Source organism: Ambystoma mexicanum, chromosome 8 (genome assembly GCF_040938575.1).
Source record: "Ambystoma mexicanum isolate Mex_15411 chromosome 8, UKY_AmexF1_1, whole genome shotgun sequence".
Classification (NCBI taxonomy): domain Eukaryota; kingdom Metazoa; phylum Chordata; class Amphibia; order Caudata; family Ambystomatidae; genus Ambystoma; species Ambystoma mexicanum.
The window spans coordinates 566,590,116-566,608,360 of NC_090929.1; the positions used below are offsets into that span (position 1 = coordinate 566,590,116).

General features: G+C 45.3%; 1 pseudogene; it reads left to right on the plus strand.

Moving 5' to 3' along the window:
- The first annotated feature begins 2,846 nt into the window (after window positions 1–2,846).
- Window positions 2,847–18,245, plus strand: part of LOC138472209 (RAD51-associated protein 1-like) — a 51,557-nt pseudogene continuing 36,158 nt past the window's right edge.

The following is an 18,245-nucleotide window of genomic DNA, read 5'->3' on the forward strand; positions in this document are numbered from 1 at the left end:
CTCTCCGCCTATATCTTTACATTACCCATTGGGGGTTGAGGGGTGTGCAGGGGGAACCTCTAACCACAGTGCTATTTTATCTGAACCAACACAAAAGTATTATTTTCTGTGCTGAATTGTTTTGCTCATTACTTACCCCTCGTGTATTAAAGAGATTGCTCAGTGTTAACTCACCCCATTGGTGATTGTTGTGTACCTCTTAAGACATATTGTGATTAATTTTTAATTACATAAATACATATTTACCTTTGCAAACTAGCCTGATTCCTGGTTCAGTGTGACTGGGGGGTTTCCAGGAGAAGGGCGTGATGTGAGTGGTATATAGTTCAGAATAAAGAACTTTTAGACAAAAATAAATAAGGATTTCAGTTGTGCACCACATGCTAGGCATTGACTTGGGTGTGTGCCGGATTGAAATCACTTATATGGGTTGCCAATAAATGTTTGCCACCATTAGATGTACCTGAGTACAGCCAATTAGAACATCAACTACTTAACCTCAAACCAAGTCCATGTGTCTGTTTCCAAACCAGCACCATTCTGAATCGCAATTATCAACCCACTCGATGGACGCCCGCAGTGCCATTTTTGTAGCAGCTTGAAACACTACCTGATAGCCATCAAAAACTGGGCAGGATATCAACCACCCTTCCTGTAAGAGTGGAAGGGTGTGTGCACTCAAGAAAACACATAGCGTGTAATTTTTCACCAGCTCACTAAAACCCCTCCCATTCCACGAGATGCAACTAAGGAAAGATGGTATGCTAAATACGCTGCCTCCGTTCTTTGATTTGGGAGATTGATTCCTTTAACACCATAACCAGCCATAACCAATCAGGCACATAACTAACATCTGACTCCCAACAAACCATCTCAACCCCTTCATTGGAGGCAATCAATTGACAGCAGGCTACATCTCCACCCATTTGTGCGGGCTCTTTCTTTGGGTCACAGGGTACCCCATTTGATGTAAATTGTTTACTCTCTTTAGCAACACCTCATATATTATCTTTGAAGGGATGGCTAATGTAACTTGGTCGTCTCTTACCATATCTATGAACTCTACCAACTCAATATCTTTGGTTGTAATAAATCTAAGACTATGTAACTCATAAAATAGTGCAAGTACAGCTGATCGTTTCAGGATTCCCAACCCTCCCATTTCAAACAAATACTCCAAGAGCAGTTTACAAACATCCTGCAACCCCCAGGTGACTGGGTCAGCCCCCTTAGTCTTTGTACATAAACCACCTATGCTATTCTTCGAGGCAAGTGAAGCTTTCATAGGCTGCAAACTCATTCTTATCATTGGAAAGCCCTGGGGAAGCAACAGGGCAATAGGTTGGGCCGCTTCCTGGATGGATATAGCTGGAGGATATGGAAGCCTCCCCAAGGGCAAGCCCGGAGACAGCCTGTGGACATCAGTCTGGGTCTATGCATTTGTCTAGGGACTAAATTAATGTCAAATTCAGAGGCACCATTTCCTTGGGAGCTTGTCCCATGTCTGAGCCACAAACCACACACCCACTTTAAAGTCAAATGTGCCCTATTTAGCACCAGTTCTGGCCCACACCACTCCCCCCACCCACAGTCCATTTTGGGGTCGAGGTGTTTCTTGTCTTACTCCTTAGGGGCTTATTTGATAGTTTCTTCCCCAATTGTTAAGATAGTGCTGTTATCTTCAGAACCCCAACTCACATTCCTCGTCTCACTGTCATGACAGATCTTCTTCGCCTTTCTATTAGGATGTATGCCAGATTGTGTTACTATCCCTGACTCCTTGAAGTTCACGGACTGGAAGAATTTCCTCACTGATTCATTCCCAGGCTTTTTCTCCCTGTTCTTCACTTTTTTATTTTTATATTTCTTCCACCCTGCTTTCATGGTGTCTGTAGTTTCCTTCAGTTGCATTTCTTCTGTTGGACCATGCTCCCAGTACTCCGGGACCATTTCTCTCAGCTCCACAGGGTGTGAGCCTTCCCCAATAGAAACCTGAGAACGCTCACTCTGGATAGCTTTTACCTTACCAGAAGCTGAGACTGCTGCTTTGGGTGGCCCCTCATCCTGGTCTATTCCTCCTCAAAAATAGACAATCGGGAAGAAATATTGGTAAGGTGAAGAGTCTGCCCTACCAATTTGCTTTGAATGGATTCACAGAGATTCACAAGTGATTTAAATACTTCATGAGAGATCGACCAGGGTGACTCTTTAGTCACTTCCTTTGTATTAACACACAAAAAAAGGTCCCTCAGTGTTGATTTCATTCAATACAGAATTTGAGATTTCAAACCCACTTATTTCAACATTTGTAAAGATGGGGTGTGTGTTGAGAAGTGATGAATCCATAGGTGGTAGGTCAATAATACCTTTGCTAATGTGGTTTTCTCCCCTCCTCCCCCCGCCCCATTACAATTCCGTAGGATTCGGTTCTTGGCTGAGGCTGGCAAATCATCATACTCACTCTTCTGCTAGCTGACTATAGTTCCTACCTGTTTAAATATGGGCAGGAAGTGGTCTTCTATTCTGGTTTTATTGAACTTCTTTGCTCCTCACGATTTGGACGACGTCCCAATTATCTCAGTAGCCAGTGACAGAGGCAATGGTGTAGCCATCGCTAAGCTCAATCTTTCCTTTTTGCTGGTAAAAACCAGTGGGCCATGGAATATCCATTCTAGAGTATACTTTCCTCTCTCTGTTCTTCAATTCGTACATGATACTTGTATATTGCTTTAAACTTGGCAGCAATGTCACTGATCAAATTATTCCAGAAAGCATCCACTCAGAAGGAAAAAGAAGGGTCCCCACATCCCCAAATCCAAAATGAAGCCTAGCCTGACAGAGTAAGAATGAACACGGCAAAGGAGCAGCACAGGCCAGGAGGCCGAGAACATATTAGACTTCCTTTCCTCTCCTCACCTCATCTCAGCACTATGACCCGTCTCCAATCGTCAGTCACTTGGGTCCAGGTGGTCAGGTAACTCCCTGGTCACCCCCCGTGGCCCGTGGCCCTCAGTCCACACCCAATCTCAGGCCCGGCTCAGAACCCCTCAGAGCCGACTTGAACCAGTCGAAACAGCCAGAACACCAAAGCACCAGCGCTGCAGCAGCGAAAGAGGGAATCCGAGAATCGTACCTCACACTGTGACATACACTAGAACATCAAGCCACGCTGCAACTAGCTGAGAGAGACCACTTCTGACATCCTTGAATATTTCAAGATATTTTACGAAGTACTTGTTCATCATAGAACATCTGTGCTCTCCGGAGAGATGTTGACACTTTCACCCTGATTATATGATTGGCATATGCTTTTTCTTTTATATATGTCCTTTTTTATATTTTATTTGTCGATGACCTTAGAATCCTGCAGATATTGCAATCATGTGTGTTTGAAAGCCATAATGTTATTTTATGTTACCAGCACCTTTAGAAGATGGCCGACGTATACAACGTCACATAAAATGCAACTTGCAGGCACCATTTTGTGCTTAGCAGTATAAAGATATACATTATATTAAGATAAAGTAGAGGCCGTGTTTATTTGACCTCTTCAGCCAGAAGCTCTACCAGAAATTATTTTGTCCCAGTTAAAACTACAAAACCATTCTAAGCTCATCACTGTTCATCAAATTAGTAAACCATTTGTGCATACATGCAACCTTTTTTTTCATTTTATGTGTAGCTGTAACTCTGAAAACAGTAATATGTGAGCCTAGTCAAATAGAATTGCAGGTAACTAAAATAAAAAAGTTTCTCTTCATTTATTAGGTTTTAATAATGTAAGGCTTTCTTTTTAAATGTGTCCATAAAAAGGACCCCCTCAATTTGCAGAGCCATCTACAAACAAAAGCTTGTGTACCAAGTACCCATGTCCACTTTGAGAAACTATATTTATAACATGCACTCAGTAAATGGCCCTTTGCTCTTCTTCCCCAGTAACCATAATTCAAATTAAACACAAAGGGTCCTGTACTGCTTGGGCCCCGAAGAAAATGTGCCTAATATACATGGAGTCGAAATCTTGGGTTTCATAAATGAATACGCATAACAACTATACAAAAACAAAACAAAACAAAAAACTGTTAAGAACTAAGAAAAACATGTTTGTTAGAAACTTTGGGCCTGATTCATGGAAGTGTTTTATAATGGTGCGATCCCATTGGGAAAACGTTCCATGAATCAGGCCCTCTGAGTTCTCCATAAAAGGTAATGATTTGTTATACAAATTATACATTGTTATAAGACCCCTTTATAAGGTGGAATCCACTAGGGTTATACCACATTTGGACCATTGGATTCAAAACCTTGAATTTTAAATGTGTTTTTCTCTTGTACGTGATATATGTGTAGGGCTCAGCATTACTTTTGTTTATATGTGCAAATTCAATAAAACCCGTGTCTGATTAAATGCTTATATTTTTCTCAATTTGTATACACATGATTCAAGGGAAGCTTTCTTGTTTATATCTATGATTATTCCTCTGAGGTTTCCTTATTTTTCAGGTGCTTTTGGCGACCTGACATCTATTGGATTGTGTGTCGTTTGACCGTCTGAACTTGCAGTAATGTGTATGTCTTTTTAACCCATTATTTTTCAAATTCGGCTACAAACGTACAACCTTTATTTTAAAGCCATTTTTCCGTCTGCCCCCCGCCCCCACACTATGCTTGAATGCTCCTGCTTATTATGAATACATATTTGCGCTGTTTAGTGCTATTCCACCACTACATTACGTTACTGATGCACACGCTCATTAATCTAAACGTGCATGTTTTGCATACAGCCACACATTTAGAAATCATGCATTCAAACAATCAAACAATGGTACATAAACATATTTCCCCAACTACACATCCGTGCACACGAATACATGAATCGATACATAACTCAACAGAAACATTTCAGTTAAACCAGCACTATTCTGAATGCCGTTTAAGTATATTGCTGTGCTGTGGGCTGCTCAATGCCCTACTGCAGGTAGATGTGGCAGGTTGTATAAAATAACATTAACGAAACAGTGAAAATGGAAGCCATCTACTCCACACTTCTTTAACGCTGGTTTACACACGCATTCAAAGGGCTTAACACCTTTGTGCATCTCTACAAATCAACAGGAACCGCTATGCATGTTAAAAGGCATCTTCATTTCAAAATCAGAATCTGCTTTAAAATGCAGAAAGAACCCAAATCAGTCCCCATGCATCTGTTTGGAACAAGTGTAGTTGGATGTGCATTGCATCACAGGATGATTGCTGATTCCTTCGTGCATTTTTTTTTAAATTCAATTGGGACAGAATAATATGGAACCACTGCTGTCTCAACCTTATTTCTATTCCTCAAACAGTGGTAGAAATTATGTTTTTCTTTTGCAAACATTTCCCAGTGACAGGCCAGGCCCATGGTGTTTGGTGCCCGCAGCCTGTAACACACTCCTGACACTAATGTATCTAAGGGGCTGGCCAACAGACCTTTGCGTTGCTGTCCAGACCCACTAAAATGTATACCTCACCTTCGAGAAAGTACATCCTCTGAGCATTTTCTCATTAGTTGTTTTGAATCTGGCCCTACGTTTTTTTGCACTAGCAATGATGAACAGTTTCTGTAATATAGCCCTTTCTGTGGAGTCATGTGTACGTATGGAGACGTCTGCTCATTTCCCAATATATCAGGCTATAACGTATTATGCGTCTTCTGAGTTATCCTATCTCCTAGTCAGTGCATTTCATGAATCGAACAAATGCATGCGCTGCTTATATCCGAACACATTTTTTCAGGAGATTCGCTGCAAAAAGGCATTCTACTTTGTTAGAACACGCAGGTCTACGCATTCGTACATGGGGGTTACCCATTTGTTTCAATGAATTTTAATGAGCCACATTGAACTGTTTTCTAAAGTACTGCACTACCTCACAAAGTCATAATAGAACAGTATATTCATCAAAGGGAACACTAACTCTCTGACAAATGCATGCAGACAAAGGTTTTTCTCATCAATGACAAAGGGCTTGGCATTAATCAAAGTTATTGTAGTTTGTTGCTTGAAGGCATCCACCAGCTAATGAAGATGCTTTCGCCCCCATGCTGTTAACTCGATGCTTGAAAGGCTTCTCTGGGAGTTCTCGCTGCAAGAACAAACAGTGGCTTATGGGATTACTACTGGTCCCAGTTGCCATGGAGAATATGTTAGATCGGTTTAATATATCTCTGTAAATTCGTCCCCGGAGTTTTGCCTTGACAAGTACCACTGGAAGGAGTGAGTGAGGAGCACTAATCTTCAAAGCGTGTGAACACAAGATTGATTGACTTCGAGAAGTGCAAACGGCTCGCAGTGGGGCCTGGCAGCACTCGGCACAATAAAATACGATAATCAGTGCACGACAAAGAAAAAATGCGCTCAAGTGATGCTCAAAATGACGTATGCATGTGTCTTTCGGATTAGACCTGTCTGTGGGGGTTTCGATGTCAGGCAGTGAGAGTTCTGCTATGTCAAGCGCCCTCTTCATGAAATCCATGCTCATGAAAAGAAACTTAGAGTAGGTGTTGATTGTGCCGGCGAGCTCACCAGTTCCTCCTGTGTGGCACACATGTTGCTGATTAGAAAGAGCCACCTTCATTTATGTTTTTCTTAATGTGTAAAATGATGGCTTCCTTCCTTGTTTTTCCCATGGTCATTTGTATTTGTCTTTTGTGCACAAAATGAGAACGGTCATAAAGAACTCACATTAAAAGTGGGATTTAGACCGAACCTGAGTAATGCCGAAATGAAACCAATTTGACATACGTGCCATCTAGAATGGTGACAAGGTCACTTGCTGGCAATCCTCATTAGGCTGAATCATGTCTTCCTCGTCCCAGTCATGACACAAGGAGGTACTGCATCTCCCAGTACATATTTGCTGCGTATCATTTAACATGTTAATCCTCTAATTCTGACCATAGTACATTTTGACCCATCCTCTCTCGCCTAACTTCCCCCAATTCTGCCAAAGCAGTACTCGATTGGGCATAAAGATCACAGGACAAGGTCAGAGGCATGGACAAAGGAATGGAATGAGTTTAATAAGAATTACTAGTAAGTAATTCAGGCAGATCCATCTAATTCTTCCCAGTACTGACAACATGTGAATGTAGCAAGCATTACTGCTATGGGTAATTTGTATTGTGCTCATCTGCCCATATAACCGTGAAGGGTGTTGGCCAGTCTGGGTGTGCCAGCTTGATTGGTAGATCTAATTGAGTAGCTCAAACAACCATTGAGAATGTTGACTGTGCAACACACTTAACTATGAAATCATTAACTCATACTACATAGACCGGTGATACGACTTTGAATCCCAAGGTTCCTGATGCATAAACATTCCTTTTTACAGTGAAGTACTCAGGTATTAGAGAAAACCCGTGTAGCTGATCTACAGATCTGTTCAGTAGATCAGTGCTTGGCCTCCACCCACAGGGCTTCTATGCCTATAGTAACTCTAGTGAAACGTTTATGAACAGCTTTTAAAGTTCTAAATGTAGGAATTGAGAGTTTATGTCCTTTCTTTAATTTTGTTTTTACAAGCATTGCTTTAAGCATAGGCGCCATGTTTTTACAAATATAGCTATGCACACAATGTGCCAACAACTTTTCCCATCTCTCTTCAATGGATACAGTTAATAATACAGAAAAACAAACTGTTAAACCTAGTTGATGATCCCCATAGAGTAGAACACAAAACAGTGAGTGCATACACAGTCCAAATAAAATATAAAGAGGTTATGCTCCCAGTGAATCTAACAAACTCTAGGGAATGCATGGTTAGTTAATTTCTGTATTTAGGGGAGGATGGATGAACACTTGCATCCTTTCTGACTTGCTGCACTGTTAATTAATGGTGCTTGACATTTCTGAAAGCTCCAGAGAGGAAGTGTCACCCATTGAAGGGGATGCAACCAATTTGAAACATTGAAACATGAAATGCGTGTACCAAATAAGTGCCGCTTCACAAGACCTTATCCTCTGTATGCATGCACAGGAAAAGTTCAAACCACATAGGTGGCCACAATGCCACCCCATGTCCGGACAGGTGGTGGCCACCAAGGAATAAACTTCAACAAGAGCTTCAATGAGGCTTTGGCCAGAGGTTAGAACGAGTGGTCTAGAATTTCAGGCAATGAAGCTCCAAAAAAGGTGACTTAGATCACAGAGGAAAAAAACAACCAACATTAAGACTAGAAATAAAGAGGTCTGCATCATGATTGTATGGCATGGGAAACGAATAGCCCAGACTGCTGCTAGTTTAGTACCCAAAGGTGACACCACCAGTTCAAGTGGGAAAGAAAAAACATCTTGCAAATAATGAAGGATCTACAAAGCATCATATTATAAGCAATGACCGTTTTTGGCCAGACACGATACACCACAGTGTCTATTCTACAACATCGACAGGTCAAAAGAACAAGAACCCTGCACAGCCTCAGACACTAGCTCCAACAGAGTCAGGTTTACAAGCCCTTCCCTTTCAACAACCAAACTGACAAGCACAGCATACTTAATGTCAGGGTTGAGGTCACAAGAAGAAGAGGGCCTCATTTAAGGGACCACTGTGGCAAGATTGACAAGGGCTTCCATGGGGGAAGCCATCTTAGTCTCCTTAACCATATAAACACTTACATGTTGTTGGTCTGTCCACTCCTGATCTTCATTAGTGAAATGCTATGACTGGAGTCAGATGGTTTGCATAGAGGAGACACATCCAAATAATTCAAACAGTCTTCCTTATCCAGGCATTGTGAGCCTTAACTCTGACTTATCAAAATAAAAGATTAGAATGTTCAGAGAAAACACCCTCAATGAGTGATGGACCCTTTTAATTAGCTGATTCTTAAGGAATATCAAATAAAATAACACTGATCCCTTGTATGGAGCTTAAATTGGGGACTTGATAGGTTGTACAAACTAATTTTCGGAAAATAGTTTTATTAAACGTCTCTTATGACTAGCAAAGGGAACATCAATGATCCCACTACTCCTCGAAACAAGAAAAGATGGCATCAGGTAAACAGCTTGTTTCAAGATCAGGTCCGCCCCCTTCTTTCAAAAGTATAGGGAAACTATATCTGATATGCTTCAATCTCCTGCCACACTTCACATTTGTGTGTTTTTTTTTTGTTCAGTACAATACATTATATTTGTTAAACTTTACCCGTTTTTACGAATTTTGGTTCTACCCTGAATTAATACTGAACGCATATGATTGTAAAATCAAGATATCAGGAGTGAGAAGTTTTGCCAAGAAACGACTAAAACTTGCTTTTTTGACATGAAACCCATAAGTCGCATGGAAGGATAACTTGATCGAATCAAACCCTTTAGATGAAAAAATAAGATATATTAGATTGGGTATTCACTTCACTCACTTACTGATGACATGTCTTCCTGGATGGAATCGTCCTTTGATAATTGTCGGTTTTCTCAAAACAGAACAACTGAGAACTGTTTCCTTTGTCTCCCCCATTTAGTAGTGCCTAGGATTGGTGGCTCATTCCTGTTAATTTGTCAGTGCTTCTAATGTTAAGGAATTCTTGCATTTGTGTTGTCTTACTAGTAGACCCCATGTTGTTTTTGCAATGGGCAAGTAATTTAATACCAGATTGTGCTAGAAGGAGACATGTTATTTCTATTGTGTAGTGACCTTCAAATGTATGATGCTGTTATGCCATGAAATGTCAGTTTTACACGTTTAACTGAAGTGATGTGCCAAAACATGGAATTACGTTTTTTGTATGAATGAAACCACGTGCCAGCATTTGTATGAATTTTTAAGGTTTTTCAATAAATTAGTCTACTATTATTGTGCAAATCCACGGTGTGAAATTTCACACACCAGCCTAGCAATGGCTGCATGTTGCCACCTGCACGTTCTGCAAGCAAAGTCGGCGACTATTAAAATGCTAGAACCAAATTTAGCAATTAATCTCTGCATTCCTATACGAGGAAGCACCCTAGGTTTGTTTAGTTTTTTGGACATCAACAACAGCCTTCTGCTCCCTAGTCACACTACCCCACTGGAGCATGCAGGATCATCAATCCGGTGGCATTGCATTCACCCATTTTCAAATCATAAAACAGTGCGTGTGTCAATGTCAATATGGCAAGAATTATTGGCATCAGGCCCTCCCTATACTCATTTGTAGAATAACCAAGTTATATGCAGCTGCTAGGAATAACAGATCCCCACAGAAATTATGCAGCCAAAGTTTTCCTGTTCTCTGAATTGCACTAGAGCAGTAATATTACTAATACAGTTTATTACATATTAAGTGACATAAAATAGGGTAGAGTTAACACTAGTGGGAAAGAGGCTTGAGTGGCTAAAACAATTCTACTAGTGTATGTGAAAGAGGCAGGGAGTGCGAGGAAGCACAACAAAATGGCGGGGCAGGACAAGCCTACTGCATCATTGATAAAACAAGTTGATGTTGAAAATGCTAGTGAGCTGATGCGATACAAACTCTACAGAACACAGTCCAACTCATTATAAATGAGCCAAGTTAGACCTTGTGATACATTTCAATGAAAATTGCCCACATCCTTAGTAATTCCAAAGGATTTTCCATTGTGAAATTGGCTTTCTCCCGATAAGTAATGCTTGCTCATTTTACTGATGTGGTTTTATAAAATGTGCCAATTTTTGTGACTTTTAGGGTCCGATTCATGGAATATTTTCCCAGTTCAAAGTTAATTTGCACTGCTAAAAAGTGACTTTGCACTGCCGACACAAACCCTGATGCATGGAACCGTGCAAAGTGTATGTTTGTAGTTCAAAGTCGATGCAAAGTAATTTTGTACTTTAAAAATGTCTATGCGCTGACTTTGCAAAATCAAAGAGATGATGGCTAGAAGGTTTAGAGTGAATCTTAACCACTGGCATTGCTCTGGGCAACCCTCCAGACCATTGTTCTTCACCTGCCAAGCCATTACAGAAGGGGAAAGACCATATGCAAATTAGGCTTGGTCCCACCCCAAAAGGGGCAGTCCAGCCTAAACTGCTAGATCACATGGCAGGCTGAAAAAAATGAGGGTTGGTCCTACCCCAAAAGGGGCCGTCCAGCCCGAACCTCTTCTTTCGAGAGAGGGGCACCTGCTACCTTTTTTGTAATTTTGAAAGGAAATTGGGGTTGGTCACCATAGGTTACCTGGGGGCAACCAGACGTGGACTCCCTGCTCACTGTGCTTAGAGAGGCTCAGCTTCACCTCACTGATGATGCCCAACAAGGCTGAAACACGTGTATGGGGTTGCTGATGGTACTCTTGTTCAGAGAGGAATTGCCATAGCATTTCGGTGCTGGACTGCCCTTGTGGACGGGACAAAGACTGATATGCAAATGGATATTTCCAATCTGTGAAGGTACAGTGAGCAAAAAGCAATGGCTGTGAACACTCAATGTGGTTAATAACCACTGAATAGGTTATCATGCCTTGTTCTTTCGAGAGAGGGGCGCCTGCTACCTTTTTTGTAATTTTGAAAGGAACTTGGGGTTGTCACCCTAGGTTACCTGGGGGCAACCAAACGTGGACTCCCTGCTCACTGTGCTTAGAGAGGCTCAGCTTCACCTCACTGATGATGCCCAACAAGGCTGAAACACGTGTATGGGGTTGCTGATGGTACTCTTGTTCAGAGAGGAATTGCCATAGCATTTCGGTGCTGGCCTGCCCTTGTGGGCGGGACAAATACTGATATGCAAATGGATATTTCCAATCTGTGAAGGTACAGTGAGCAAAAAGCAATGGCTGCAAACTCTCAATGTGGTTAATAACCACTGAACAGGTTATCATGCCTTGTTCTTTCGAGAGAGGGGCGCCTGCTACCTTTTTTGTAATCAAAATGTATTATGAAATAAATGAATGAAATGAAATGAATGCATGAAAAATATTTCAAACATGAAATGAAATGCATGTCCAAAATAGAATAAAAAAAATATGAAGAACCAATCCAAAGTAATCCAAAAGAACATTTGTCCAAACTCTCGGTCCACCAAAGCAAATCCAAAGGAAATGAAAATTGCAAAATCCATTGATCCATGGTGAGTAAAAAAATAAAATTCTCTCATAAATCCACTGTTCAACTATGTACAACCCTTTCATCCAGGGTCCATGAGCCCAACGAAAGAAATTAAACCTATCAAAAAAACTATACAAAATTGTGGGGCATAGTCCAATCACCCCAAAATAAAGCAAAAGGAAAATGAAACCTAACACTGCAAACTATATACAATGGCGGCTGGCTAGTCCGACGGCTCACTTTTCAATTTCCCGGGCCAGGGCATCATCGAACTCCTCGTCTATGTTCTGGAGATGGGCTTCTTCCATGGCCCCGAGGTTTCGCAGGGACAATGCCTTGTCCAACTCCAACTCCCTGCGAATTGCCTCGAGGCACTCGGCCCACCTGAGCGCCCTCCGCATGGAGTTCTCCGCCCTGACCATTGTGAGCCATGCCTCTTCCGTCCGCCGCCGCTCCGCATCTATCTGCTGGCCCAAACGATGCCACATGGAAGACACTCCCAATCCAAGGTCCTCCTGCCCTATGGCAATGCCTGCCCCTGTGATGTTGTTGGCCCCGAGACATCATCGCTCCCACCTTCAGCCTGCTGCTGCCGTGCATGTGCCCTGGCCATTGTTGCCTGCATGTCTTCCTCCTGCTGGGGCCCAGTTGTTGGGGTTGCCACCCCTGCTGGACCTCCGACTCCCGACTGTGGCAGGGATGTGTCCTCCACCAGCCTGGCCGCTGGGTCAGGGACAGCTCCACAGGGTGCCCGGGTGACACTTGGGCAGGAAGATGGCACGGAGGACGACTGGCGCATAGGGTGTTCAGTTGAGGAGGAGGTCGGCAGAAGCTCCAGCACATGGAGGAACCCAGCACTGGTAAACCCGCCCAGTAGGTTGACGCGGTCTTCGTGACATTCAAAATGACGTGCACTGTCCTTGCGAAAACCCCGCACGTCATCCCGAATGTCACGAACTAGCAACGCCTCTCCACCCAGGACAGGCTCAAGCCGGTCCCGGATTGCCACGTCCGCAGGGAGAGGAAGGCCAGTTGTTGTACGGCTATCCCCTCCCTGAAAACGGGTCTGGACGAAGGCATCCCTGCTGGTGCCGGATGATGCAGTCACAGGATCGGGAACATGATTATACACATGCACCTCCGCGGTGGCCTGTGCTGCCTCCTGTCCCTGCCCCTGGACTGCACCACTGGCACCAGTGGAATCCCCCCCTCCAGGCCCCGTGTGTGTGACTTCCACGGCCTCCTCCTCAACTAAACCCCCCACAAACCTGGATGACTCCGTGCCATCTTCCTCCGTAGGCCCCTGTGGGGTCTCAGCTGCCCCTTCTGCTGCCGAGGAGTCCATCTCTGACCTCCACCTCTTGGACCTACCCCCGGCAGCTGCGGCACCAGACTCCTCACTCCCCGACGAGATGGCAACCTGGGAGGGGAGCTGGGCCTTGCCTCTCCGGCTGGCGGTGGTATCCATGCCTGTGTGCTCCACAGCACTGTCTCCGCCCTCTTCATCAGTTGATGCTGCAGACAGGGAGAGACAGAAGAGAGGCATCAGGGCACTGTACAATGGTCTAATACACACATGACAGTTGCAGATGAGTGGCAGTCTCAAACTTCACACATGGCCTCACACTCCCCAACACACATATCATTTCAAGCAACACACACGCGCAAATGAACAGGAATGTTGCAGCAGCCAGCACCATCCATATACATACAACACCATGACCATCGGAAGGTTAGCCTGACGTCACATGCAACATGGGATTGGAAAACACATGCACACACACCACCAGACATATATGCATCTGTACATCTACACCACCTGTTGCAGTCAAATCCTCGGCATCCATGTCACATCTGCCAATCAGCCTCCTATATGTCAGTTACAAGCATCCATGGTGTATCACAGTGGCACACATGTCAAATACCCTCACACACACATGTACACCATGCACGTAGATGAAGGTGGAACCCCTATCCATGTGTCACACCCCAACCATGCCATGGTACATACACAGATATGTAAACATGTGTGCACCCCAACATGCATTTGCCCAAAATGCTTTTGTACTCATACACTGTTGATGTGCCTAACACATGACTGGACTCTCATGTGGCAGGCTCATGTCCCTGTACATACACATCCATACATGGGACTTCCAAGACATATGTGCAACCTGCACACACCTGCCACACCTTAACATGCACAGCATCCAATCGGTACACATGCACACTTACTGCTCGACTCGGACGTGTCTGCCTCCCAAGGACCTGGAGGTGGAGCGCTGTGTGTATGCATTCCAGGACCCTCATCTGCATGTTGGTAAGCGGACCCGGCTGAGGGTCCTGGACCTGAAGTCCTCCCAGCGCTTCCAGACATGTTGCAAGTCGCAGGCTGCCACCTCCTCCACGTTGATGGCAGCCACGATGTCCGTCCAGATCCTCTTCTGTCCTTCATTGTTGGCGCGTGAACTTCCAAAGAGAGCATCATAATGCCCCAGAACTTGCTCCACCAGGATACCAACGTCTGCAGCACTGAAGCTGGTAGCCCTCTGCCTCTCTGGCTGGGGGTTGCCAGTGGTGCCAGATGGGGTTGTGTCCGACATGGCAACACCCGAGGCAGGTGTGGGTGGGCAACTGGGTCCTGGGGCTGGGCTGTGGAGCAAGATGTTACTCCAGTCAAGAGTCTTCTGTTCCAGCAGGGGTGGTCAGAGCAACTGGGCCCCTGCAGATGGCTGAAGTGCAGGCACCAAATAGCAAGGCACGTGGCCAGCAGGCAGGCAGGCAGCAGCAAATGGCAGGTGGGAGCGTGCTCGGGGCTCTGGGGGGCAGTAATTCAGCCTTCTGGGCAGGAGCGTGGTCTTCTGTGTGTTGTTGCGTGGCCAGCTTGATACGGAGTGATTTGGCACGTGAAAAAACTGCACGTTAGCGTGTAATTCGAGGAAAGGCCCTTAGCGGGTAAGCGCGTCTGTGACGTTACACGCACGGGCATTTCCCACAAAACAGGTGCATACTGAATCAGCACGTGAGAAAACTGCACATCAGCATGCTATTGGAGGAAAGGGCCTTAGCGCATACGTGCGTAAGTGACGTTGCACGTGTGGGCTGGCTCAAAAGGCACGCATATGACGCCATTCTCTCGTCCGTGCTATTTGTGGAGAGCGAGCGGGTGATCCTTGTACATCTTGTCGGTTGACACGCGATTACTTCACAACAGTTCCAGTTCGTACTCCCTGTTTCCTCAGACTGCGTTCATTTCTTCTTTTGGCGGGGGTTTTGCCAACACGCACACGCGCATCTTTTTCATGTTCTTTTACCAGGCAGACAGTGAGTCGCGCACGTATTTTGCAACTGTGGTTGTCCCCGTGTGTCGCATACCCCTTCAGAAGTCATTGTAGGCTGCGTGTATCACGTGTATGCTTATTTTTGTGTTTCTGGGTGCCACAGCGTAGTGCGGGTTCATTTTTCCACGCATGTGGTCTACCAGGGGTTGCATGCATGTTTGATATTGTTTTCGGGGTGACTATGCATTGCGTGACCCGTCATCTTTCCCCAGGGGTCACAGACAGCCTTGCTAGAGCACTAGGGTATGAATTCCATCTAGTACCCTACCCATTTCACCCCAATTGCCCAGGACAATTGTTTACTGAAACTCCCATATGCACAACAACATCAGTGCCATGGTTGGGAGGTGACCAAGCAGTAAGGGAGACAAAGGTGGCCGACCTCCAAAAGGTGGGTGCGGTAGTGAACATGGCCAGGATGTGCAGGGTGGCCCAAGCGGGCAGTGTGTGGAGGACCAATCGGGGCCACCTATGCCCCCCCCCAAATGGTTGTGGGAAATGTAGCTGACACCACCCCAGCTCAGCGCTTGTTAAACCGACCCATATTGTCAACTGAACCGGCGCAGGATGACTCCCAGGCTGACTTCCAGGTCACCAAGTCTAAGTCACGTGTTGCGGTGAAAGTTGCTGTCACCAGGCCACGTGGATCTGGGGCAGCAATGTCATCTGCTGCCCCTAGTAGCCATGGTGAGGAGGCTGCAGGGGCAGCTGTAACTCAATCCACGAAAGCCCTGAGTCTCCAAGCCGGGACAGTGTCAGTCCAAGTCCACCACACTGACGTTGGTCCTGCCAACATCACCCTGCAGCCAATGCCTGCACTGAGACCTTTGGTCATTGTGCCTTCGCAAACTTATAGTACCCAGTCCACCTGCGCTTCTGCCCCTACCAACCAGAGCGGCATAAGCCACTCAGGATACGCACCACCTCTCAAGAGGAAGAAGGGTTCTCTTGCGGTGCAGGCTGGGACCCCAGATACGGCTACACACTCCGGCATGTCAAGGAAGCCTAGCTTCAATTACGCCAAACTAGATGCACTTGTAGCCTATGTGTTGGCACATAGCCGCAAAATGGTGGTGACTGCAGGGTGCAAGACTGTACCTGCTCAACGTAGGGCCCACTGGCAGACCATCGCGGACCACATTAGTGCCCTTGGATTTGTGAGGCGCACAGCTGATGATTGCTACAAGCGGTGGAATGACCTGAAACGCAGAGCAAAGAACAAGCTGGCTTCCAATCATGCCTCTACTCTGTTGACTGGCGGTGGGTCTCCACCAGAGGACTACCAACTCACTGAACATGAGTCTGTCGCTGGAACGTTCGTCACAGAGGAACAGATCTGAGGCGTGGGAGACATACCAGATCTTGAAGCATTGTCCGGTGAGTGCCCATGCATGTGTGTGTAATCCATGTGTATGTTGCTTGGGTGATGTGTTCTGATTGAGTGCCAGGTGAGGGTGTGTAGTCATGACTGGCATGGGTCACGCATGTGGTTCCTCCAAACCTTTCCCCGGCCTTGGGTTTGGGTATGACAGTATCCCTTCTGACCACAGTAGCCAATTTGCACCAGATTACTGCAGTTGCCCTTCAACTGTCATCTTGCAACAACATTGTTCAAAATGTTTTCCTTTTCATTCAGCCTGATTGTTTCAATCCTTGCCATTTGTAAGACGCATTTTTCTGCCCTACTGCCACAAATGTGACATGCTTCTGTCATAGATTACACCAAACAATGGCCCACATTCATTACCTTGTTATAGGAATGATTTAACCATTCAGGCTGATGGAGTAATGGCCTGCACACAATCATTTTTGGGCCCTGTTTGAATGTTGAAAATGACTGTTGTCTTCTGTCATGTTGAAGTGACCAACCATTGATGTATCCATCTGCCTGCCATCACTGTATAATTGAACACTGGATCTGTAGCAGCGTGTGGCACATGCGTGTATTGTCACACTATTTTGCATGTTGTATCTCATGATGTCCATCCCACATGGATGGGTGACAGTACTTATTTCCTACCATATGGCTGTACTTATCAAATGTACCATGGCTATGCTACGTGCCATCTGTGTGCTGGCATGTGTCATGTATGCATATTGGACATGCCACTCACAGGCTAATGTGCGATGCCAGTGCTATCCACTATGCAGCACATGTGTTGCTTTTCCATTTTGGAGTCCTCAGTGTCTGATTCATGCCTCCCCTTCCAACTCATTGACAGTGCATGCATGCCATGGTTATAGTCATGTGGGACATGTGTAATTTATGTACTGGATCTCTGCCTCGTCAGGCCTATGTGTGTGCTATGGTACTCATACCTGTTTCCATTTGTTATCTTTCATGTTTTTGCAGGTGATGAGGCACTTGATGCTGTTGAGGAGGAGGAGATGGTGCAGACCCAGGAGGAATCACAGCCACAACCAAGCACCACTGGAGGACGTGGGGTGGTGGTGGGTGAAAACCCATTTGTCCTTCAAACCATGCTGTCCAGGGGTGTCTCTGGGTACACCTCCGCAGACCTCTATGAATCAGGTGCTGAATCGGACAGTGAGACATATGTGCCGTCGCAGGTGAGTGTTTCTGGCAGGGATGCTGTTCTGTCCAACCCACCTGCACCGGGGTTAGACCCCTCTATGGGGATTTCAGTGTTGGTAAGTCCACCTTTGGCGGTTACTGATGCAGGGTCACACTCCACAATATTTGCTCCTGTTCCTGGGCCAGCAGATCAAAGGAGAAATATAGTCCTGCATCCTCAGGCAGTGCCAGCACAGCAAGGTGCAGATCGCCCTGCCCCAAATAGGTGTGGTGCCTGTCAACGCGGTGGCCGTGCGCCACCATGCAATACAGTGTGGGAGAAC